Below are 23,701 nucleotides of genomic sequence, written 5' to 3'. Positions count from 1 at the left end.
TGTTCCCGAGCTCTCTTCCATCCCCGTTCTTTTCTCCTTCCGCTCATGATCAAGCCCAGGTTTCCTGCAAGCACTCATCTCTCACCTCCGCTTCCCGGTGAGGCTGAGCTCCTCTGAGCCTCGGCCAACCTCCCTGCCACACTATTACAGTTTCCAAGTCTGCCTCCCCCGTCAGACTAAGACCCGCTCCCCTATATCCCAGAGTCTAGCCTAGGGCCACCTCAAGATTCAACGAAGGCAGAAACTAGTAAACCACACGCATGTTCACGTGTGTGCACACGTGCGTGAACACTCGTGCACAAAGACGTTCACAGAGACGGCAAAGGGTGCTGCCACCTGTGGACAAAAAGAGCATTACACTCTTTCCTGCGCTCCGGACACAGGGAGCCCTCGAATTTCAGATTCACAGGACTGTTGTTTAATCGCTAAGTCGTGTCCAACTCTGCGACCCCAAGGACGCCAGGCTCCTTTGTCCCTGGGATTTCCCAGGCAAGAATAGTTAACCCTAGCTAACTCCAAGTCGGTCTGTTTTCCATTTTGGACCTTAAGGCTGCCATAACTTAGAAACAAGGTCTGTAAACCACTGGCTTTAGTCCGCTGCCCACATGGTGACATGGTGCACCGAGCCCTCAAGAGGGGCTTCGAGTAATCAGCATCCTTGCCTGGGGCTCCTGTGAAGTCCATTCGCTGGGTTAGATCTTAGAGCTGCCTGCCCACCGAAGGGTGGGTAGAGAGCTTGCCATTAGTGAAGGGGTATAAGCATCAGGAACCCCATCTGTTTGGATGGCTAAAGAGGAGCTTTCTGCCCTGCAGGGGTGAAGGGGTGACTGAGGAAAGCGGGAACAGAGGTGTTTTTCTTCCAAAAGACTGTTTCCAGATTGCTGAGAGGACCCTCAGATTTGGCGTGTGTGTGTGTGTGTGTGTGTTAATTCTCTGCAACCCTATGGACTGCAGCCCACCAGGCTCCTCTGTCCCTGAGATTTTCCAGGCAAGAACATTGGAGTGGGTTGCCATTTCCTCCTCCAGTCAGATTTGGTGAGGGTGTGTGATCTGCCAGGCAACGCCAGAAGGGTTCAAATGACACCAGTTGTCATTTTCTGAGCACCTACCAAGTGTTGGTTCCTTACATACATCGTGTCTCATCCTCACAACTCAGCGGGCAGCTGTCACAGTCCCTGTCTTTTGAAGGAAGAACCCAAGTTCAGAGAGGTGAAGTACTGTGCTCAGGGTCACACGGCTAAGGTGCCTGAGCAGCTGCCACCAAGTCAGGCCGCCTCCCCGATAGCTTGGCTCACTAGATTTAAAGCTGGGCCTCTTGCTTACTAGACAAAAATATGAAGCTCCAGTTACTCTAGACCAGCGGTTAGCAAACTTTTACTGTGAAGTGCTAGGACTTCTTGGGGGGGTCCAGCGGTTAGGACCCTGGTTGTACTCTCACTGCAGGGGCACAGGTTCGATCCCTAGTCAGGGAACTAAGGTCCCACAAGCATGCGACATGGCCAACATTTTTAAAGAGAGAGAGAGAGGAAAGAGCCAGATAGGAAATAGTCTGCGCTTTGCAGCCACACACCCTGTTGCATAGTGTTCCTTGTTCAGTTTCGGATTTTCTTTTTTACAATATTTTAAAAATGTAAAAACTATTTTTAGCTTGGAGGCATACAAGAACAGGCTGGGGCTTCCCCAGGGCTGTAGTTTGCAGCCTACAGCTATAAGAGAATAATACTTAAAACCTTAAGTATAAAAACTTCTGGTGGAAATGTTTTATGCCAAACGCTAGGCCCTTCAGCTGTGTTTCTCCCCCTTGAGATGGCACCCTACTGCCTCACTCTCTCCTAAAGAAGAGCCCTGCCTTGATCTGAAATTAGGCAGCAAAATGATTCAAGGGCTGTTGAGATTCCAGAAACATAACTGCGGGCCAGGTACAGTTCAGCTTAGTGCTATGAGAGGACAGAAGCAAATACAAAGGGTAGAAAGAACCTCAAGGTAAGACATCAAGAGTTCTGGGCTCTAGTCTGGGCCTTGAACAAAGGATTTAGAATCTTACTAGGCGTCCCTGGTGGCCCAGCTGGTAAAGAACCCACCTGTGAACACAGGAGACACGGGAGTCATGGGTTCGATCTCTGGGTTGGGAAGATTCCCAAGAGAAGGTAATGGCAACCCGATCCAGTATTCTTGCCTGGAAAATTCCATTGACAGAGTCATCTGGCGGGCTACAGTCCACGGGACTGCAGAGTCGGGTATAACTGAGCGCACGCGCACACGCCTGCCAGGTGTGGCCCCTGGACGCGCAGCGTCTGCATTAGCCGGGAGGGCATTAGAAGTGCAGACGGGGACTCCCTGGTGGTTCAGTGGTTAGAACTCTGTGCTCCCAATGTAGGGGGCACGGGTTCCATCCCTGGTTAGGGAAGATGCCACATGCTGACCAAAAAAAAAATGCACTGTCATGCCCCACTCCAGACATACTGAGCCAGAATCTGCATTTTCACAAAATTCCCGGGTGATTTGGGAGCATGGTAAGTTTGAGATGCTCTTAAAGGTCTCTTACGTCCAATCGCAACAATGTTGACAAAACCCTTCCCCTGAGGAGAGAAAGGGTCCAAAGGCATCTTTTTTGGTGTTGTGAAAAAATAAGTCTCTGCCCTCATGCCTGCACTTTGTGACCCCATGGACGGTAGCCCACCAGCCTCCTCTATCCAAGGTATTCTCCCAGCAAAAATACTAGAGTGGGTTGCCATTTCCTCCTCCAAGGGATCTTCCCTACCCAGGGATCGAACCTGGGTCTCTTACGTCTCCTACACTGGCAGGCAGATTCTTTAACACTAGCGCCACCAGTGACCTCAAAAAACACCCCGCTTCAGGACGCACACTCAAGAGACCAAGACCTGCCACCGAGTATCAAAATCAAGCCTCAACTGGTGGAAAAGTAACCAGGTGGACAAGAGAAGGTGGCAGTCTTCAATTCACAGTAGGGCAAACTGGCTGAAAAGGAAAATGACTTTCCCAGGACCACACTGCCAGGACAGGCTCGGGGTCTGACCACGGCCCAGCTCCTTAATCTTCCCAGGCCTTGGGCTTTATGCTCACTGAAATCATTTTGGTTCAGATGAGTACTTTGAAATCTCACAAGTGGTGGGGCAGCAATCAGATAATCTACTTTGAGCTTTAGGAAATGCACTCGCTCTCTCTGGGTCTGAGTATTCCTGGCCACGAAGTGAGGAGGTGGGACCAGGCAGCTTCTGAGGTCTAACTGTAAGGGTCGGAATCTGGAAAGGGTTTCTAGGTGAGGAGGCAGTCAGGAGACGGGCCTTCTGCAGAGGGTGACCTCAGTCACATCGATGTCTGGAAACACAAAGGCAAGTACTTACATCCTAAGCACGGAGGCAGCACAGTGACCGGGCCGAAGCTCAGGTCTTGTGGCAAGCGCAAAGCAGACGCTGGAGTGCGAACCAGCTCCTCCCTGCCTCTGCTGCCCGGGATCTTAATCATTAGCGCTTGCTGATGCCGAACGGTGCAAATCTGCAGGTGACCCGCTCGCTGCACTTCAGTTTACTGTGCTTCACAGAGACTACATTTTTCACAAACTGAAGGTCTGTGGCTATCTTTGAGCAAACGCTCTTGTGACATCATGTTTCCAATAGCATTTGCTTACTCCATGTTTCTGCATCACAGTTTGGGAACTCTTGCCATAGTTCGTTTAAACTTGTCCATGATTATTGCGTTTGTTATGGTGACTGGTCATCGGTCATCTGTGCTGTTACCTCTACGACTAGCTGAAGGCTCGGACGATGGGTAGCTTTTAGCAATGAAGTGTTTTTGCATTAAGGCATGTGCCTTGTTTTTGAGACGGAATGCTGTTGCAGGCCACAGCGCAGTGTCCACATGGCTTTCACGTGTGCTGGAGAACCAGAAATTTTGTATGACTTGCTTTATCGTGATATTCACTTTACTGTGGTGATCCGGAATGAAAACCTCAATATCTCTGAGTTATGCCTGTATTTGCTAAATGAAGAAATGTTTCAGAAGAATGGTCCCTGAGCCTCCTAACAGCACAGTTAGGCTTTTGATAACCAGCCTCAGATGTTCCCCAAAGAAAGGCTGGTGGAAATACGAACTGCTACAACCTTTCAAGGGTGGAAATTTGGCAAAATGTAGCAAAAGCTGTAAATTTGTCATTTTTGAATCAACAACTCCGTTTCTTTTATGCACTAGAATGTTCGTTGCAACACTGTTTATCCGCAGCCTGAATGCCTAGTAACAGAAGATGTGAAGTGAATCACTCACATCATAGATACAATAATAGAGAATAACAAAAAAATCAGGTCAGCATTTATCATTTTAATAATAAAAGTGTGAAAATTTTTTTTACAAATAAAATTCATTATTTTCTTTAATCCCCCAGACTATTAGAATGAAAGATTTTAGATAAACATGCATTTATCCACTTAGATATACTTTTAAAACTCTTAAAAAAATTAAATTTAGAGTACTAAATAACATGAAAACATATTTATGCTATAACATTTGGGAAAAAATGCAGAAAGCCAGAATAGAAAATTACAAGTGTGGTATGACCACAGCTCTGTCCGGGGTAAAAAAAAAAATGTGCTGAAAATATTAGGAAGGAAATGCACCCAAATGTTAATACTGATTATCTTGTGTTGGCAGAATTATGGACAGTTCTTATTTTTGTATACTATTTTTATTTTCTACATTTTCTATCATATTTACTATGTTTTTATAGAAAGGGAAAAAAGTCACTGGAGAAGGGGGAAAAAAAAGAGACATATCCTACGGGTATCCCACCCACGCCACTCTGCCACTCCTCCAAAATTAACCAGCATTTACTGAGGACCCACCAAGGGCCCAGCCCTGCCACAGCCACTACAGAAGGAAAGTTCAGGGCCAAGCCACACCCTGAAGGCTCACATAGACCAAATATACATATTCTTTGCTTGACAAATAAGCTGGGATCACACGATATCCTTGCTGAAGTTGGAAAGAAGGCTGTTTGCTTAACCAGTTCAGCAGAATAAATAAATCCACTCCCACCGGTGCAGAACCTTCATCCCAGCTCCCTGAGAAGCTCCACGGCTCAGACTGCCTCTGGAGTCCCCCTTGGGAAGAGCACGTTTTAGGGACACGTTGCCGCCTATGAAGAAAACTGTTAATCCCGAGTCCAAGCATCGAATGAAGAGGTGCAGAGACAGAACTGCCCTGAGACAGAACCGCAAGGCACCAGGAAGCAGCAGGATGGGGGCCCTGGGGACCCCGGGCATGAGCGCTCACATCTGCAGACCTCAGTTTCCTCATCTGTAAAATGGGGCCCATAACAACCTCAGGGCTACTGTGAGGCTCAAAAAAGAGAAAGGAAGGCATTTCACTTCTCTGGGCTGAGCCTCAGTTTCCTTATCTGTAAAATGCAGTAAATATCTCCTCCCTAGTAGAGCTGTTAAAAAGATTAAACAAGGTGGTAAGGATGAAAAGAGAACACAGACAGTAAGAATGCCACCGACAGGGGTCCTCACCCTTACTGCTTGTAGAGCAGGGAATGGGATACATGCAGGAATCCTAGGCCTCAACTGCCTTATCTGCAAAATGGGCAACCAACTGAATCCACACAACCCAATTTATGAACAGTAGCCGAATCTCCAGCTAATGCTGGTGCAAGTCACTCAAACAAGGGTGACTGCTGTGGGCTCACTTCATGCTTAGAGATACGTGGGCCCCATGTCCCTGCAGTGAGCACAAAGCCCCCTGGCTCAGAGGCCTCCGGAACTAGGAGGCCATGACATTATTCTGTCCACCCGCCTAACGCCAGGGGAACACGGACCCAGCGGAAGGCATGGACTAGCTCAAGTCACCCAGTATTTTGCCAAGTGGCGAAACCAGGACTCAAGCCCAGACCTTCTGCTGCCCAGCCTTGCCCATCATACCCACTGCTGCTCTCCGCCCTGCCCTTAAATTGCTGATGTGGTCCTGGGCAGGGCAAGGGAGAGCAGTCAGCGACAGCAGGGGGTTGGGGGTGGGGAGGAAAAGCCAGAGAGCAGCAGGAACCCAGCCTGCCTGTGGTCTCCAAACTCACAGACCACATCAGGCTGAAATATGACACACGCTCCCTCGGTTGAAAGGGAGGAGATATTTTTACTTAACATCCCCCAGCTGCCTGAACACTGGTCTCTTTCTTTCCCTCCCTTACAAAATACATAGCTCCTGGGACCAGGTTTTCCTTGCTTCTGCCAGCATTTTCTCAGGAAATAACCATGGGGAGGGGCGGGGTGGGGAGAGAGATGTTGCCCATTCTTCCTGGCTTCCTCAGAAAGCTTTCCTGAGCAGGGGATCCAACAGTGAAAGGAGGCTGGGCCCCCAGCTAACTCTACGTGAACCTGGGCAAGTCTTTGTCCTCTCAGAGCCTGGATTTCCTGAAATGGAGGAGAGATGAGTCCTGTAGATAGTACAGAAAAGTGTGAGTTTAGAGAGTCCCTTGGACTGCAGGGCGATCCAACCAGTCCATCCTAAAGGAGAACAGTCCTGGGTATTCATTGGAAGGACTGATGCTGAAGCTGAAACTCCAATACTTTGGCTACCTCATGCGAAGAGCTGACTCATTGGAAAAGACCCTGATGCTGGGAAAGATTGAGGGCAGGAGGAGAAGGGGACTACAGAGGATGAGATGGTTGGATGGCATCACTGACTCGATGGACATGGGTTTGGGTGGACTCCAGGAGTTGGTGATGGACAGGGAGGCCTGGCGTGCTGCGGTTCATGGAGTCGCAAAGAGTCGGACACAACTGAGCGACTAAACTGAACTAACAGTCCCGAGAGGCCCCTCCAGGCCTTAACTCCCCACGCCATGCATATGGATTAGCACCCCTCCTCACAGCCCCAGCAAAACTCCAGCAGTTCTCATCATGTCAGCACTAGACGGCTTCACCGGTAGAACATTTAAGGCAGTGATTAAGAGCTACAGCCCTCAGTCAGACCTCTGGAATCCTAGCACTGACACCTGACTGCCTCATAAGCCAAAGTACATTCCTTAGCCCCTCTGAGCCTCAGTTACCTCCTCTATAGAAGCAGATAACAGGACCTAACTCAGAGACATGATTGTGAGGAACCAACAAAGTAATTAATGTCCCAGCGCTTGGTTTACTAAAAGGTAGCTTTTTTATCATGGAGACCAACATCTCCCCATTTCACAGATGAGGACACTGAGGCCCTGTGAGCCAGGACTTGCCCAAAGTCACTCAAAAGAACTCAGATTACAGCTCCGCTCCTAAGTCAGTGCATCTAACTTCTCTCAGTTCTGCCATCTCTAATAACTAATATACACGCTCAGAGACTGTAGCTATGGGCTGTAAAGTTCCCTTGAAGAAAACCAGAGACCAGTGCCCAGCAAGGGATGACAGACTACACAGAAATCATCTCTGCAACCTGACAACGTCCCACCAGAGACCCAAAAGGCCGACATGAAGTGGGGAGGAGTGACCCCTTGGCACTGGGTGGCTAAGAAGTGTGAAGGCATCCAGTCTTCAGCTCTTGCTTGTGACAGTTCTGCAGAACTGCACACACAGCTGTCAACAGGGGCCACCTCTGGGGCAAGAAGGGGGTTAGAGGGATGAGGCTTACTCTATTGTTGAATCTTGGCTTGAATCTTCTTTTTTTTTTAGAGTTTATTTTCAATTGGAGGATAACTGCTTTACAATATTGTGTTGTTTTTTTGCCATACATCAGCATGTATCACCCATAGGTACACGCATGCCCCTCCCTCCTGAGCTTCCCTTCCACCTCCCACCCCACCCCACTCCTCCAGGTTGTCACAGAGCCCCAGATCTGACCTCCCTTGTCATACAGCAAGGCTTGACTCTTTAACAATATTTCTTTGCTTTAAAAGTAAAACTCAATACTGGAAATCTCAGAATAACTTGGCAACCTTGTCCAATAGCTACAAGCCCACTGCTTGCTTTTAGATAAAATTTGCTGCCAGTTCTGATGGGTTCTTCAGCTGGGATTCCAGAACCTGCCACTCTGGTCCATCCCGTGGCCACTGGTCTGGTTCAGACCTGCACTCTCTTTCACTTGACCATCCAGATTCTAAGGAATCCCTGTACCTTCAGTGTGAAGTAAAGTGAAGTCTCTCAGTCGTGTCCGACTCTGCGACGCCATGGACTGTAGCCTACCAGGCTCTGAGGAGCCTCTCAGTCCATGGAATTTTCCAGGCAAGAGTACTGGAGTGGGTTGCCATTTCCTTCTCCAGGGGATCTCCCCAACCCAGGGATCAAACCCGGGCCTCCCGCACTGCGGGCAGATACTTTACCGTCTGAGTCACCAGGGCAGCCCCTTCCAAAGCATCTGCTACAGTCAGCCGCCGGATTACTAAAACTTTTGATCACTGCCCTCAGGCTAAAATCCGAGCCCTTAGTTTACGATCTTAGTTTATGATTTCTTGATTCTGGACTTCCCTGGTGGCTCAGACGGTAAAGCGTCTGTCTACAATGGGGGAGACCTGGGTTCCATCCCTGGGTCGGGAAGATCCGCTGGAGAAGGAAATGGCACCCCACTCCAGTACTCTTGCCTGGAAAGTCCCATGGACAGAGGAGCCTGGTAGCCTACAGCCCATGGGGTCGCAAAGAGTCGGACACGACTGAGCGCCTTCACTTTCCTGTCCTTCCCTTTCCCTCTTGATTTACAGTCTCAACTCCCGGCCAATCTACCTTTCCCTCATCCGCATCCTCACCCTGTGGAGTGCTCAGAAAGCCTCAGTGCCTTTGCACGAGCTGTGCCTGCTTCTCACATGTCTTACTGCCCATCGCCTTATCTCCTGGGAAACTTTTACTCATTTCTGAGGTTTGGGTGGCCCGAACAGACTTAGCCACCCCTTTATAGGCTGAACTTAATTCTCAGTATTGCAGCTTTGTTTCGACCACTATAGATGAAAAGCATCTTGAGGACAAATATCTTTGCCTTCCTCAAGGCTCCTGGGCCCTCACAGGGCCAGACACTGAGCACGGGCCCTGGAGAGCGCTGAATCAAGGGAGAAGGGAGGATGGAAACCCCTCCTGGGAGACGCCTGCTTTTCCAAATTCATGTCAGTCCCCAACAAAAAAGACTATGGAAAATTCTGGAGTAAAGTTCCTTTCCCTGATTCACACGGTAACCTTTTTTGCTGCGAAACTCACCCGGGTGCCAATTCAGGCTCCCCCGGCTGTTTATGATTTCCCTGGCATTTATAAATAGTGAGGCCCCAAAAAGGAAAACGGAGTTTCAGGGGAACTGGAACTGGAAGCTGACAGTTCCCCCTCCCAACCTTCCTCCTCCTTTCCAGGCCTCTTCCCCTTAATTAACATCCCCAAGAAACGCCAACCAGCACTCCAGAGTGTGAGTGTGTCTTGGAGGGGTGTGTGTGTGTCTGTGTGTGTGGGGGGGGGGTGTGGGGGGGTGTGGTGTGTGTGTGTGGGGGGTGTGGGGTGTGTGTGTGGGGGGGTGTGGGGTGTGTGTGTGGGGGTATGGGTGTGTGTGTGGGTGGGTGTGTGGGTGGGTGTGTGAGGATGTGTGTGTGTGGGATGTGGGTGTGGGTGTGAGGGTGTGTGTATGGGGTGTGTGTGTGTGGGGTGTGTGTGTGTGTGTGTGGGTGTGTGTGGATGGGTGTGGGGTGTGTGTTTGTGTGTTTGTGTGTGTGTGGGTGTGTGGGTGTGGGGGGGTGTGTGTGTGTCTGTGTGCGTGTGTGGGGGGGGCGTGGGTGTGTGTGTGTGGGTGTGTGTGTGTGGGGTGTGGGGTGTGTGTGGGGGGTGTGTGGGTGTGTGGGTGTGGGGTGTGTGTGTGTGTGTCTGTGTGCATGTGTGTGTGGGGGTGTGTGTGGGGGGGATGTAGGGTGTGTGTGTGGGGGTGTAGGGGTGTGTGTGTGTGGGTGTGTGAGGATGTGTGTGTGGGGGTGTGGGTGTGGGTGTGTGGGTGTGTGTGTGTGTGGGTGGGTGTGGGTGGGTGTGTGTGTGGGTGTGTGAGGATGTGTGTGTGTGGGGTATGTGTGTGGGTGTGTGGGTGTGTGTGTGTGGGTGTGGGGGGTGTGTGTGTGTGGGTGTGGGTGTGTGTGTGTGTCTGTGTGCGTGTATGTGTGGGGGGTGTGTGTGTGGGTGTGCGGGGTGTGTGTGTGGGGGGGTATAGGGGTGTGTGTGTGGGGGTATGTGTGGGTGTGGGTGTGTGTGTGTGGGGTGTGGGTGTGGGTGTGAGATGTGTGTGTGGGTGTGTGTGTGGGTGTGGGTGTGGGTGTGTGTGGGGGTGTGTGAGGATGTGTGGGGGTGGGGGTGGGGGTGTGTGGGTATGTGTGGGTGTAGGGTGTGTGTGTGTCTGTGTGTGTGTGTGTGGGGGGGGTGTGTGTGGGGGTGTGGGGTGTGTGTGTGGGGGGGTATGGGGTGTGTGTGTGTGTGTGTGTGTGTGTGTGTGTCTGTGTGCGTGTGGGGGGGGTGTGTGTGGGGGGGTGGGGTGTGTGTGTGTGGGTGTGGGTGGGTGTGTGTGTGTGGGCGTATGAGGATGTGTGTGTGTGGGGTGTGGGTGTGGGTGTGGGGATGTGTGTGTGGGTGTGGGTGTGGGTGTGGGTGTGGGTGTGTGTGTGAGTGTGTGTAGTGCTCAGTTTCTTAGTGAATGGAACTCGAGGCTCAAGAAGAGTCTAAAGCCCCAGGAGCTGGAAGTCAGCCAAGCGCGAGCGGCACTGGGGCCCAGGCCTGCCCCTTCCTCACTGTGTATCAGCCGCTCACCAACTCTCAGGGCCCAGCAGCTTCTCCACTGTGGCACCAGGCTGGTGAGAGTCCATCAAGCTGTCACTGTGAAGCGCAGTGCAGCAAGAGTTCATAGGGCTCTGGTCAGAAACACGGTCCTGGGAGAGCAGGACCCGCAGGGTTAGCCTCAGAAAAGTCCCCAGAGGCCCTGGCTTCCAGAAACAGCCGAAAAGCAGTCACTCCCACGGCACCCTGATTGTCCCCGGCTCTCCTGAGTTCCGAGTGTCATAAAGCTGTCCTCCCTGTTTTGAGTTAGATGTGAGGGCGGAATAAAGGGTGGTGTCTGGGTGTCTGAAGCGAAGCTCCCTGCAGCCCCGGCAGCCTCCTCGCCCGGGGCCTTGCTTTCGGCCACTGCCGAGAGCAGCCGGGCTGCGCCGGGCCAGGGGACACGCAGTTATCAGATTCTGAGGCGTCTGGACCCAAGCAGAGATGGGGGCCCAGGGAGAAAGTCTGGTTCCAATCCCTGTGGTCACCTCGGAGAAGTTTCCGTGTGAGTCAGGGAAGGGCCCGCGCTCTGCAGGGCGGAGGGACGGACAGCGCCGACAGGTAGCAGAGGCCAGCCCATTCCAGACCAGTAAGAGGAAGAACTTTCTAACAGTCCTGGGCCCAGAAAGAGGAAGGAGGTGGGGGTGGGGGGGCTCCTCATCTGCAGGGGAGCGCAGGCAAAGGCATTAATCCTGGAGATGCCGCCGCCCAGACCGCTGCAAGCCGGGGACCACCCGCCGGGCCCACGCACCCCACCGGCGCGAAGTGGGTCAAAGTCAGCTCGAGTGCACCACGGGGCCTGTGGGTGGAGGCCTGAACCCCCTCACTCCCCACCCGAGCCCCCCAACTCTCCCCGGCCCCCGGAAGACCCGCAAGGTGGGGGGCCCTTATTCCGCGATGCCCCGGCTGCTGGGCCGAGCTCCAGGCGCGGGCGAGCTCGGCCCGCGCGAGGAGGGAGAAAGGACCCAGAAGCCCGGGATCCCCGGGCGCCCGGGGTCGTGGTCGCTGCCCTCGCCTACCTGCGGCTGCGGCGCTGGCGACGGCGGCTGCTGGGTCCAGCTGTGCTCAGCTGGCTCCGGGCGGCGCGGCTGGGGCGCCGCGGGGCGGGGCGGGGCGGGCGGGGCGCGGCGGCGGGGCGCGGGCGGGGGCCGCCCTCGGGGCGGGGCCGCCGGGCGGGGCGGGGAGGAGCGCCGGCCCCGCCCACAGGCGGCCGGGAGGACGGCGACTCCGGCTCCCGACCCGCCTCGGTGTGCCTTTTGCCTAAGGAAAGGATAGGAGGAAACTGAGGCCCGGAGCGCCGCGGGGGCCTCGACAGGAGCCCGGGGAGAGGGGAGGAGACTCTGGGGGCGCCTGGAGCTGGGCTGGGGCCAAAGAGCTCAGTTGGGATGGGCAGCCTGTGGGGTGAGATTCAGCTCCGGGGGCGGTCGGGCTCCAGGAGGCAAAGCCCTCAGAGGATGACCTGGGCAGTCCACAAAAGCAGAAACGGAGGGTGCGCAGCAGCGAGAGACCCTGAAGGGAACAAAGGAGCAGAATGAGTCCCGGTTGCCTTCAAGAACGGGAAATACACAAAATCCCAAAGCGCAGCCCTGTTCTTAAAATGCTAAGCTGGGGCTTTGGAGTCAGACCACCTGGGCTTGACCCCCTGACCTACTAGTCCAGAAACGTTCGGCAATTGACCTAAGGTATCAAAGTGTCAATTTCCTTATCTGTAAAATGGGCATCATAATTTCGTCTTCATGCGTCTGTTGGGAAGACTTAATGAAAGAAAGTCTCTTAACACCATATCAAGTACTGTGAGTTCTCTGTAAATGGAAGGTTTTATTAGTGCGATGTGAAGTGAAGTCGCTCAGTCGTGTCCGACTCTTTGGGACCCCATGGACACCAGGCTCCTTCGTCCATGGGATTTTCTAGGCAAGAGTACTGGAGTGGGTTGCCATTTCCTTCTCCAGGGAATCTTCCTGACCCAGGGATCAAACCCAGGTCTCCCGCATTGTCAGACAGATGCTTTACCATCTGAGCCACCAGGAAAGGTGGTATTACTGTGATGGAAGATTTTATTTTAGGTGACAGAGCAAATCCACATTGTCAAAAAGATGAATGCAAGGTCACTTCTAAACAAACGTAGTATTTTATTTATCATAATAGCATCTCTTGCATTTGAGAGAGAGCCATTTAGGAAGGATAAGGGATTCCCAGGTGGTGCAGTGGTAAAGAATCCACCTGCCAATGCAGGAGACATAAGAGACACAGATTTGATCCCTGGGTGGGGAAGATCCCCTGGAGAAGGGAATGGCACCCCACTCCAGTACACTCGCCTGGAAAATCCCATGGATGGAGGAGCCTGGCAGGCTGCAGTCCATGGGGTCGCTGAGAGTCGGACTTGACTGAAGCAACTTAGCAGCAGCAGCAGGGCGTAGAACAGCCTCTAACAGTCTTGGTGCATGTGAGAGTTCCCCGTCTCCTGCAGCTGCTCTGTGACTCCAAGCTGGGAGACCCACATTACAAGAGAGGAGACCAGAGGACTGAGGTGTCCATTCTCAGCCTAGGTGCTGGGAGCAGCCCCATGTTCAGCTGAGTAAATCTCCCTCCAGCACAAGAGAAAATATACGAAGTCAATAACTGCTGGGTGCTGGGAATCAGACAGAAAATCTGGTGTTATTTAAGTAGCAGAGAGGCTAAGAGCACAGCACTCAGTTCAGTTCAGTTGCTCAGTCGTGTCCCACTCTTTGCGACCCCGTGAATCGCAGCACGCCAGGCCTCCCTGTCCATCACCAACTCCTGGAGTTCACTCAGACTCACGTCCATTGAGTCAGTGATGCCATCCATCCATCTCATCCTCGGTCGTCCCCTTCTTCTCCTGCCCTCAATCTCTCCCAGCATCAAAATCTTTTCCAATGAGTCAACTCTTTGCATGAGGTGGCCAAAGTACTGGAGTTTCAGCTTTAGCATCATTCCTTCCAAAGAATACCAAGGACTGATCTCCTTTAGAATGGACTGGTTGGATCTCCTTGCAGTCCAAGGGACTCTCAAGAGTCTTCTCCAACACCACAGCATCAATTCTTCGGCGCTCAGCCTTCTTCACAGTCCAACTCTCACATCCATACATGACCACTGGAAAAACCATAGCCTTGACTAGATGGACCTTAGTCGGCAAAGTAATGTCTCTGCTTTTGAATATGCTATCTAGGTTGGTCATAACTTTTCTTCCAAGGAGTAAGCGTCTTTTAATTTCATGGCTGCAGTCACCATCTGCAGTGATTTTGGAGCCCCCCAAAATAAAGTCTGGCACTGTTTCCACTGTTTCTCCATCTATTTCCCATGAAGTGATGGGACCGGATGCCATGATCTTCGTTTTCTAAATGTTGAGCTTTAAGCCAACTTTTTCACTCTCCTCTTTCACTTTCATCAAGAGGCTTTTTAGCTTCTCTTCACTTTCTGCCATAAGGGTGGTGTCATCTGCATATCTGAGGTTATTGAGATTTCTCCCGGCAATCTTGATTCCACCTTGTGTTTCTTCCAGTCCAGCGTTTCTCATGATGTACTCTGCGTGTAAGTTAAATAAGCAGGGAGACAATATACAGCCTTGACGTCCTCCTTTTCCTATTTGGAACCAGTCTGTTGTTCCATGTCCAGTTCTAACTGTTGCTTCCTGGCCTGCATTCCCATCTCTTTCAGAATTTTCCACAGTTGATTGTGATCCACACAGTCAAAGGCTTTGGCATAGTCAATAAAGCAGAAATAGATGTTTTTCTGGAACTCTCTTGCTTTTTCCATGATCCAGCAGATATTGGCAATTTGATCTCTTCCTGGTTTTTCCTAGTTTCAGCCAGGGAAGCCACAGCACCTGGAGATTCCCAACCAGGTTCTTCTCCTGCCGCAACCGTTTTCTACATCTCTAGTGATGATAGGGATCTGATTGAGGTCATACCTGAATGGTCTAGCGGTTTTCCCTACTTTCTTCAATATAAGTCTGAATTTGGTAATAAGGAGTTCTTGATCTGAGCCACAGTCAGCTCCTGGTCTTGTTTTTGCTGACTGTATAGAGCTTCTCCATCTTTGGCTGCATAGAATAGAATCAGTCTGATTTCGGTGTTGACCATCTGGTAATGTCCATGTGTAGAGTCTTCTCTTGTGTTGTTGGAAGAGGGTGTTTGCTATGACCAATGCGTTCTCTTGGCAAAACTCTATTAGTCTTTGCCCTGCTTCATTCCATATTCCAAGGCCAAATTTGCCTGTTACTCCAGGTGTTTCTTGACTTCCTGCTTTTGCATTCCAGTCCCCTATAATGAAAAGGACATTTTTGAGGGGTGTTAGTTCTAAAGGGCCTTGTAGGTCTTCATAGAACTGTTCAACTTCAGCTTCTTCAGTGTTACTGGTTGGGGCATAGGCGTGGATTACTGTGATATTGAATGGTTTGCCTTGGAAACGAACAGAGATCATTCTGTTGTTTTTGAGATTGCATCCAAGTACTGCATTGCTGACTCTTTTGTTGACCATAATGGCTACTCCATTTCTTCTGAGGGATTCCTGCCCACAGTAGTAGATATAATGGTCATCTGAGTTAAATTCACCCATTCCAGTCCATTTTAGTTTGCTCATTCCCAGAATGTCGACGTTCACTCTTGCTATCTCCTGTTTGACCACTTCCAATTTGCCTTGATTCATGGACCTGACATTCCAGGTTCCTATGCAATATTGTTCTTTACAGCATTGGACCTTGCTTCTATCACCAGTCACATCCACAGCTGGGTATTGTTTTTGCTTTGGCTCCATCCCTTCATTCTTTCTGGAGTTATTTCTCCACTGATCTCCAGTAGCATATTGGGCACCTACTGACCTGGGGAGCTCCTCTCTCAGTATCCTATCATTTTGCCTTTTCATACTGTTCATGAGGTTCTCAAGGCAAGAATACTGAACTGGTTTACCATTCCCTTCTCCAGTGGACAACATTCTGTCAGGTATGACCGAAATCAAATCCCTTATGATTATACAGTGGAAGTGAAAAATAGATTTAAGGGACTAGATCTGATTGATAGAGTGCCTGATGAACTATGGATAGAGGTTCATGACATTGTACAGGAGGCAAGGATCAAGACCATTCCCATGGAAAAGAAACGCAAAAAAAGCAAAATGGCTGTCTGAGGAGGCCTTACAAATAGCTATGAAAAGAAGAGAAGTGAAAAGGAAAGATATAAGCATCTGAATGCAGAGTTCCAAAGAATAGCAAGAAGAGATAAGAAAGCCTTCCTCAGCAATCAATGCAAAGAAATAGAGGAAAACAACCGAATGGGAAAGACTAGCGATCTCTTCAAGAAAATTAGAGATACCAAGGGAACATTTCATGCAAAGATGGGCTCGATAAAGGACAGAAATAGTATGGGCCTAACAGAAGCAGAAGATATTAAGAAGAGGTGGCAAGAATACACAGGACAACTGTACAAAAAAGATCTTCACGACCAAGATGATCACGATGGTGTGATCACTCACCTAGAGCCAGACATCCTGGAATGTGAAGTCAAGTGGGCCTTAGAAACTACCACTACGAAGAAAGCTAGTGGAGGTGATGGAATTCCAGTTGAGCTATTTCAAATCTTAAAAGATGATGCTGTGAAAGTGCTGCACTCAATATACCAGCAAATTTGGAAAACTCAGCAGGGGCCACAGGACTGGAAAAGGTCGGTTTTCATTCTAATCCCAAAGAAAGGCAATGCCAAAGAATGCTCAAACTACCGCACAATTGCACTCATCTCACACGCTAGTAAAGTAATGCTCAAAATTCTCCAAGCCAGGCTTCAGCAATACGTGAACCTTGAACTTCCTAATGTTCAAGCTGGTTTTAGAAAAGGCAGAGGAACCAGAGATCAAATTACCAACATCCACTGGATCATGTAAAAAGCAAGAGAGTTCCAGAAAAATATCTGTTTCTGCTTTATTGGCTATGCCAAAGCCTTTGACTGTGTGGATCACAATAAACTGTGGAAAATTCTGAAAGAGATGGGAATACCAGACCACCTGACCTGCCTCTTGAGAAACCTGTATGAAGGTCAAGAAGCAACAGTTAGAACTGGACATGGAACAACAGACTGGTTCCAAATAGGAAAAGGAGTACGTCAAGGCTGTATATTGTCACCCTGCTTATTTAACTTACATGCAGAGTACATCATGAGCAATGCTGGGCTGGAAGAAGCACAGGCTAGAATCAAGATTGCCGGGAGAAATCTCAATAACCTCAGATATGCAGATGACATCACCCTTACGGCAGAGAGTGAAGAAGAACTAAAGAGCCTCTTGATGAACGTGAAAGAGGAGAGTGAAAAAGTTGGCTTAAAGCTCAACATTCAGAAAACGAAGATCATGGCATCCGGTCCCATCACTTCATGGGAAATAGATGGGGAAACAGTGTCAGATTTTATTTTTCTGGGCTCCAAAATCACTGCAGATGGTGACTGCAACCATGAAATTAAAAGATGCTTACTCCTTGGAAGGCAAGTTATGACCAACCTAGATAGCATATTCAAAAGCAGAGACATACTTTGCTAACAAAGGTCCATCTAGTCAAGGCTATGGTTTTTCCAATGGTCATGTATGGATGTGAGAGTTGGACTGTGAAGAAGGCTGAGCTCTGAAGAATTGATGCTTTTGAACTGTAGCATTGGAGAAGACTCTTGAGAGTCCCTTGGACTGCAAGGAGATCCAACCAGTCCATCCTAAAGGAGATCAGCCCTGAGTGTTTCATTGGTAGGACTGATGCTAAAGCTGAAACTCCAGTACTTTGGCCACCTCATGAGAAGAGTTGACTCATTGGAAACTACCTTGATGCCGGGAGGGATTGGGGGCAGGAGGAGAAGGGGACGACAGAGGATGAGATGGCTGGATGGCATCACTGACTCGATGGACATGAGTTTGAGTGAACTCCGGGAGTTGGTGATGGACAGGGAGGCCTGGCGTGCTGCAATTCATGGGGTCGCAAAGAGCAGGACACGACTGAGCGACTGAGCTGAACTGAACTGAGTGATGATAGGAACCATTTCTTGAGCGCTTGGGCCATGCTCTCGGCTTCCCGAATGCTCCCAACCTTCATCCTCACCTCCTTGCCTGTTTGATCTGCCCCCTTCCCCACACACTCCCCGTATCCCCCCCCAACCGCACACTCTCCCGCACACTCCCCGCACACTCCTCCACACACCCCCGCACACTCCCTATCCCCCCGCACACTTCCCTGCACACTCCCCTGCACACTCCCCGCACACTCCCCGCACCTTCTCCCACCCGAGGCAGGCATCAGGGGTGCCATTTTCAGAGGAGGAGCCCCGGGCACCAGGAGGGTTAAGCAGCTCTCCTGCGTTCACACAGGTGACACTGAGCACAGCTGGGTGCTTGGCCCCCGCTCTGCTCAGCGTCCTGGGTCTCACTCTGCTGCTCTGGCTGGCTTGGGAAACTGTCCAGTTCCACCTCCTGGGAGGGAGAACTGAGCAAGGCGCCTCCACTCACCGCAGGGCTTCTGCTCTCTCTCTCCACCCCTGCCTGCTTTTTCAGGAGGCAGCCTGTGGGACAGGTGGGGGAGAAAGGCATAAACACAGACTATTCGGTTCTCAGCTCTCTGATTACAGCCCCTGGCACACACATGACCTGGAATTATCTAACGTGTCATTTCCAACCCCAGCAACTTCTCTTGGGCAGAGAGGGAAACCTCTGAATCTGTGTATCCAGAGAACTGGAAGATACGACTTTGGGAGGAAGGCCACATCCGGGAACATCTAGTCCCACCCCTCATTGTGGAAGCGGAGAAATCAAGGCCAAGAATGCAGAGAGGCTTGCCCGCAGAACCCTCTGATGGCTCCTCTTGGTACTGGAGAAGCCCGTTCATCTAGGCTCTCACTGGGGATAATTTAAAATAATGATTATGACAGCAGTAGAGACAGCCAACATGACATCAGAGGGCCGAGCGAATCCCCCGCACTTTGCTCTATGCACATCAGTGGGGCGACATGCATGTCACACCTAATCAGGGTGTGCCTCGGCCTGACCCCTCGGTCAGGGTCAGGTCTGCCTGGCATGGATGTATAGACACCCTCTCTTGTTGCCTTTTTCTCATTTCTTTCTAGACTCCTTTTGCACTCCTTTTTGTACACTACCCATCGGTCTAGGGGTCAGTAGGATTGTGTGCCCCGTATCTCACCTTCAGAGTGAATGTCTTCCTGTTCTCGCTGACATGATTCTCCTCTCACGGAAGCACTTTGACATCTTTTGTCAGAAGACCACTTCTTTCCTGGGAGTGAGGCTGGGGGAGACAGAAGCCACACCCAGGCCGTGCAGTAGACAACGTGAGGTGCCCGTTCCGTCTTCTGAGGCTGCCTTTCCCCACCCACAGGGGTGGCCCTCACTTGGCACCCATGACTTCATTTGGACTCCGAGCCCACTCCAAACACGGTGGCAGCGTTAGGGGTGGACGCCGCCGCCGAGCCAGACTATCCGAGTGCGGAGCTACAGTTTGGAACAGAGCAGTCATGGTTAATTAACTGGGCCTGTGAGGACCAGTCACGTGTGAAGGCCAACTTATTAAGACAAGACTTTTTAAAATATACTTTTACTTATTCTTAGTGTGCTGGGCCTTCCGCTGCCGCCTGGGCTTTGCTCTGGTTGCAACGCGAGGGCTTCTCATGTGGAGGCTTCTCTGGCTGTGGAGCACCGTCTCTAGGGTGCTCCTGCTCCAGGAGCTGCGGCTCCTCGGCTCTGAGAGCTCAGGCTCAGTGGCTGTGGCACATGGATTTAGTTGCTCTGCAGCGTGAGGGATCTTCCTGGACCGGGGATTGAACCTGTGTTTCCTTCACTGACAGGCAGACTCTTCACCACTGAGCCACCAGGGAAGCCCAAGACCACTGTTTTTTGAGCAGTGAAAGCCTTGCATCAGGTTCCTAGAAGCAAAGCCCAGGTGGAGATTTTGTACAAAGGAAGAGCTGAAGAAGTGCTCTCAGGAGATCCTGGAACGCCCCAAAGTCCCCAGGGTGGGGATGCAGCCGGGCCTCGGGGTCAGACTGGCAGCCTGGCCTGAGTACGAAGGAAACCCAGCCAGGACCGTCACTTCATCATTTGGATCTCCCCATCTGCTTCGCTGCTCTACATCACATCAGAAAGGAATCTCTGCCTTCCACAAAATGACTTTTACCAGCAGTGAGCTGGACTCGCTGTCTGTGGCCCACATGCCAACTTGGGTCAGATGCCTACCCTTTATCCAGCTGACTCTAGCCAGAGTGGTGGGGTCAAACTGCCCCAAACTGGCCACTCCCACTGTAACCTGTGGATGAAAAGAAAAAGGGAGGGGAAGCCAGGCAGAGTGAACAGCTTCCCTCGGGGGAAGGCCGTGAAGAGTAAGAATGGAGGCAGAAATGGGACGGCATCCTCCGCTAAGGGAAGATGTGCAGGCTGGGAGAAACCAAGGCTGGAGAAAGGGAGGAGTCTGTCTTGCTTCAGCCTGGGCGCTTCTGGTGGCGTGCTGGAGCCAGCCTGAACTGGCTTACAAGAGCTGCTTGTTAAGTTTCCAGGAACTTTTACAGCTAGCTGTTAAACACACTCTTCAATAAAAATTAATGTTTATATGCTTATTATTAAAAAAATCATGAAGGTGATAATGTCTCAGAAGCTGTCACAGCCTAATTAGTTTCCTCTACTGTAACCTATAGGCTCCCTTGATAGCTCAGTGGTAAAGAATCTACCTGCCCTGCAGGAAACCAGGGTTCCATCCCCTGCTGGTTCGATCCCTGGGTTGGGAGGATCCCCTGGAGAAGGAACTGCCAACCCACTCCAGTGTTCTTGCCCGGGAAATCCCTTGGTCAGAGGAGCATGGCGGGCTACAGTCCATGGCATCGCGGAAGAGTCAGATACAACTTAGCAACTAAGCAACTAAGCTCTTAAGGCTTTTGTTTTTAGCTATTTATGGTAAAAATACTATTATAAATAGTGTGCTGTTCCCCATCGCTTCCCAGTTTCACGAGTGATGTCATACTGGCAACCTGAAATAAACCTTGGTGGGGACATTTACACCAGGGAAATCAGCACAGGCTGCCGAGATCAGAGCGTCCCCTCTTCCTGACTTGCCCGACCCCCCAGTCCTACGCAGGAGCCTGTTTAGCATTTGGCAGCGGCCTGGGTTTCCCCCATTCAAGTCTCTGCATTGAGACTGCCTGTCTATGAGCCTCTCCTGCTCACTGGCTGGGCGCTCAGTGGAGGGAAGAAGTGTGTTCGCTTGGTTTGTCAATATATACTCAGTGTCAAACAGTGCCTGGCACAGAGCTGGTGCTTAGCAAGTTTTTGCTAAATTAACTAATCGATAAATGAGGGAAACAAGAGTGAGTTGGGATGCGTCAGAAGGACTGTAGCCCTCAGGAGAGGGCTGCAGTTTGAATCTCAAGAGCTGCCAGCCCTAATGTCTTCTGAATGCCTTGAGGAGGAAGCTGTGTGTCTTGCTATTTTAATGAGGAGTTAGAAGTATGGCTGCCGTAAGGTCACTGTCAGCTCAGTCCTAACCCATAGTTTATACATTCCCACATCACTGGAATTCCTAAAAGGCCTGATTCTATAATTGTGCCCCATATATGCCAGTAAGATGTTGAACACCATAAGCTTCAGAGAGGATTCTACTTCTGATTACCCCTCCATCCGGCCTCCCAGGTTGGATTTTCAAGGAAATTTCAAAAGCACCCAGATGCCCTTCTTTCTGCCATGCATGTCACTGCCATCTGCAGCTACAGATAGCTGGTCCTAAGATAGTAAGTAGCACTTTCAACAACAAAAACTAGAATTGTAATTATAAGCACCAGTTTTGGAATGCTTGTTGGTAACTTTACTATTTCAAGTAAGTCTTGCAGCTACTTCCAAGTTACGTATCATCTTCGATGTTACAAATAAATAAACAGGCTCATGAATAATCCCAAGGAGATCAAACCAGTCCATCCTAAAGGAAGTCAACCCTGAATATTCATTGGAAGGACTGATGCTGAGGCTGAAGCTCCAGTACTTTGGCCACCTGATACAATACGAAGAGCTGGCACATTAGACAAGACCCTGATGCCGGGAAAGATTGAAGGCAGAAGTCTCGAGAAGGGGAAGACAGAGGACAAGATGGTTGGATGGCATTACCGACTCGATGGACATGAGTTTGAGCAAGCTCTGGGAGCTGGTGATGGACAGGGGAGCCTGGCATGCTGCAGTCCACGGGCTGCAAAGAGTCGGACACAACTGAGCGGCTGAACAACAACAAACAGGCTCAGAAAAGGGAAGGAACCCGATTCAGGTGCTGAGTGGCTGTCTGGGGTTTGAACGTAGGTCTGTCTCCAAAGTCCAGGCTCTTTCTACAGCCAAAGTGAAAGTCAAGGGGAAGATGAAAGCTTTTCCATGCCTCCTATTCTTGATCATGATTTTTTTTTTCCTCTTCATCTTGATAATATCAGGGACTGAGGTTGGGCCCTTGCCTGTACATTTTATATTTCTTTATGTGGAAAGTACCTGGAGTTGTTTAAGAAATGTAAGCCTATTTTAAGAAAAATTGTAAACTGCTGTGCTATACAAATAAAAAGTAATTCATAAAACCCATTCCACACACACACACACACACACACACACACACACACACACACACACAAACCAAAAAAAAAAAAAAAACACACCCTTTGATACAGTGTTATTTTTGTATTCTTTTATTCTGTGCCCACACAGGAAGTTCATGTTTTGGGGGTTTTTCCTTATTTATTATCTACTTACTGTTTTTCTGTGTACAAGCCCTGTCTGTGCCTTGGGCGATGGGCATAGAGATGAATCAGTCATAACTCAACATTTGCAGGGCCTGTGGCCAAGGAAACGGACAATTACAGTAGGGTGTTACAGGAACTAAGAAAGAGGAAGCTCAGGGTGGGAATGGGAGGGGAGGGTGGGGACAGGATCCAAGAAGACTTCAAAGAAGGAGATGAGCTGGACCTTGGAATACCCCGCTTTCTGCCTCAGTTTCTTTATTTGATAACCGTCCACCTCACAGGGTGGTGGGAAAATGAAGTGAATTATCCATGTGAACTGCTAGCAGCAAGGCCTGGGGCATAGCAGGGGCTCTGTAAACAGAAGCTAGTATCGTGGGAAGCCGACAGGTAATGCTTATATCTTTCCTTTCCTCCTTTGCTTTTCGCCTCTCTTCTTTTCACAGCTATTTGTAAGGCCTCCCCAGATAGCCATTTTGCTTGTTTGCATTTCTTTTCCATGGGGATGGTCTTGATTCCTGTCTCCTGTACAATGTCACAAACCTCATTCCATAGTTCATCAGGCACTCTATCTATCAGATCTAGGCCCTTAAATCTATTTCTCACTTCCACTGTATAATCATAAGGGATTTGATTTAGGTCATACCTGAATGGTCTAGTGGTTTTCCCTACTTTCTTCAATTTAAGTCTGAATTTGGTAATAAGGAGTTCTTGATCTGAGCCACAGTCAGTTCCTGGTCTTGTTTTTGTTGACTATATAGAGCTTCTCCATCTTCAGCTGCAAAGAATATAATCAATCTGATTTCGGTGTTGACCATCTGATGATGTCCATGTGTAGAGTCTTCTCTTGTGTTGTTGGAAGAGGGTGTTGGCTATGACCAGTGCATTTTCTTGGCAAAACTCTATTAGTCTTTGCCCTGCTTCATTCTGTACTCCAAGGCCAAATTTGCCTGTTACCCCAGGTGTTTCTTGACTTCCTACTTTTGCATTCCAGGCCCCTATAATGAAAAGGACATCTTTTTTGGGTGTTCGTTCTAAAAGGTCTTGTGGGTCTTCATAAAGCCGTTCAACTTCAGCTTCTTCAGCGTTACTGGTTGGGGCATAGACTTAGATAACTGTGATATTGAATGGTTTGCCTTGGAGACGAACAGAGATCATTCTGTTGTTTTTGAGATTGCATCCAAGTACTGCATTTCTGACTCTTGT

The 23,701-nt window shown here is 50.1% G+C and overlaps 1 protein-coding gene across 2 annotated transcripts in view; it reads right to left on the bottom strand.

Moving 5' to 3' along the window:
* Positions 1 to 11,858, bottom strand: part of GSN (gelsolin) — a 61,546-nt gene extending 49,688 nt beyond the window's left edge. For both annotated transcript variants that reach the window (XM_018052715.1, XM_018052716.1), the window contains exon 1: positions 11,771 to 11,858. The gene's annotated coding sequence lies outside the window, so the exon portion shown is untranslated. The remainder of the gene's footprint in view (positions 1 to 11,770) is intronic.

This window comes from Capra hircus, chromosome 8 (assembly GCF_001704415.2).
Source record: "Capra hircus breed San Clemente chromosome 8, ASM170441v1, whole genome shotgun sequence".
NCBI classification, from domain to species: Eukaryota; Metazoa; Chordata; class Mammalia; order Artiodactyla; family Bovidae; genus Capra; species Capra hircus.
The sequence above is the reverse complement of the archived record's forward strand: the minus strand, read 5'-3'. Positions and strand labels throughout refer to the sequence as shown.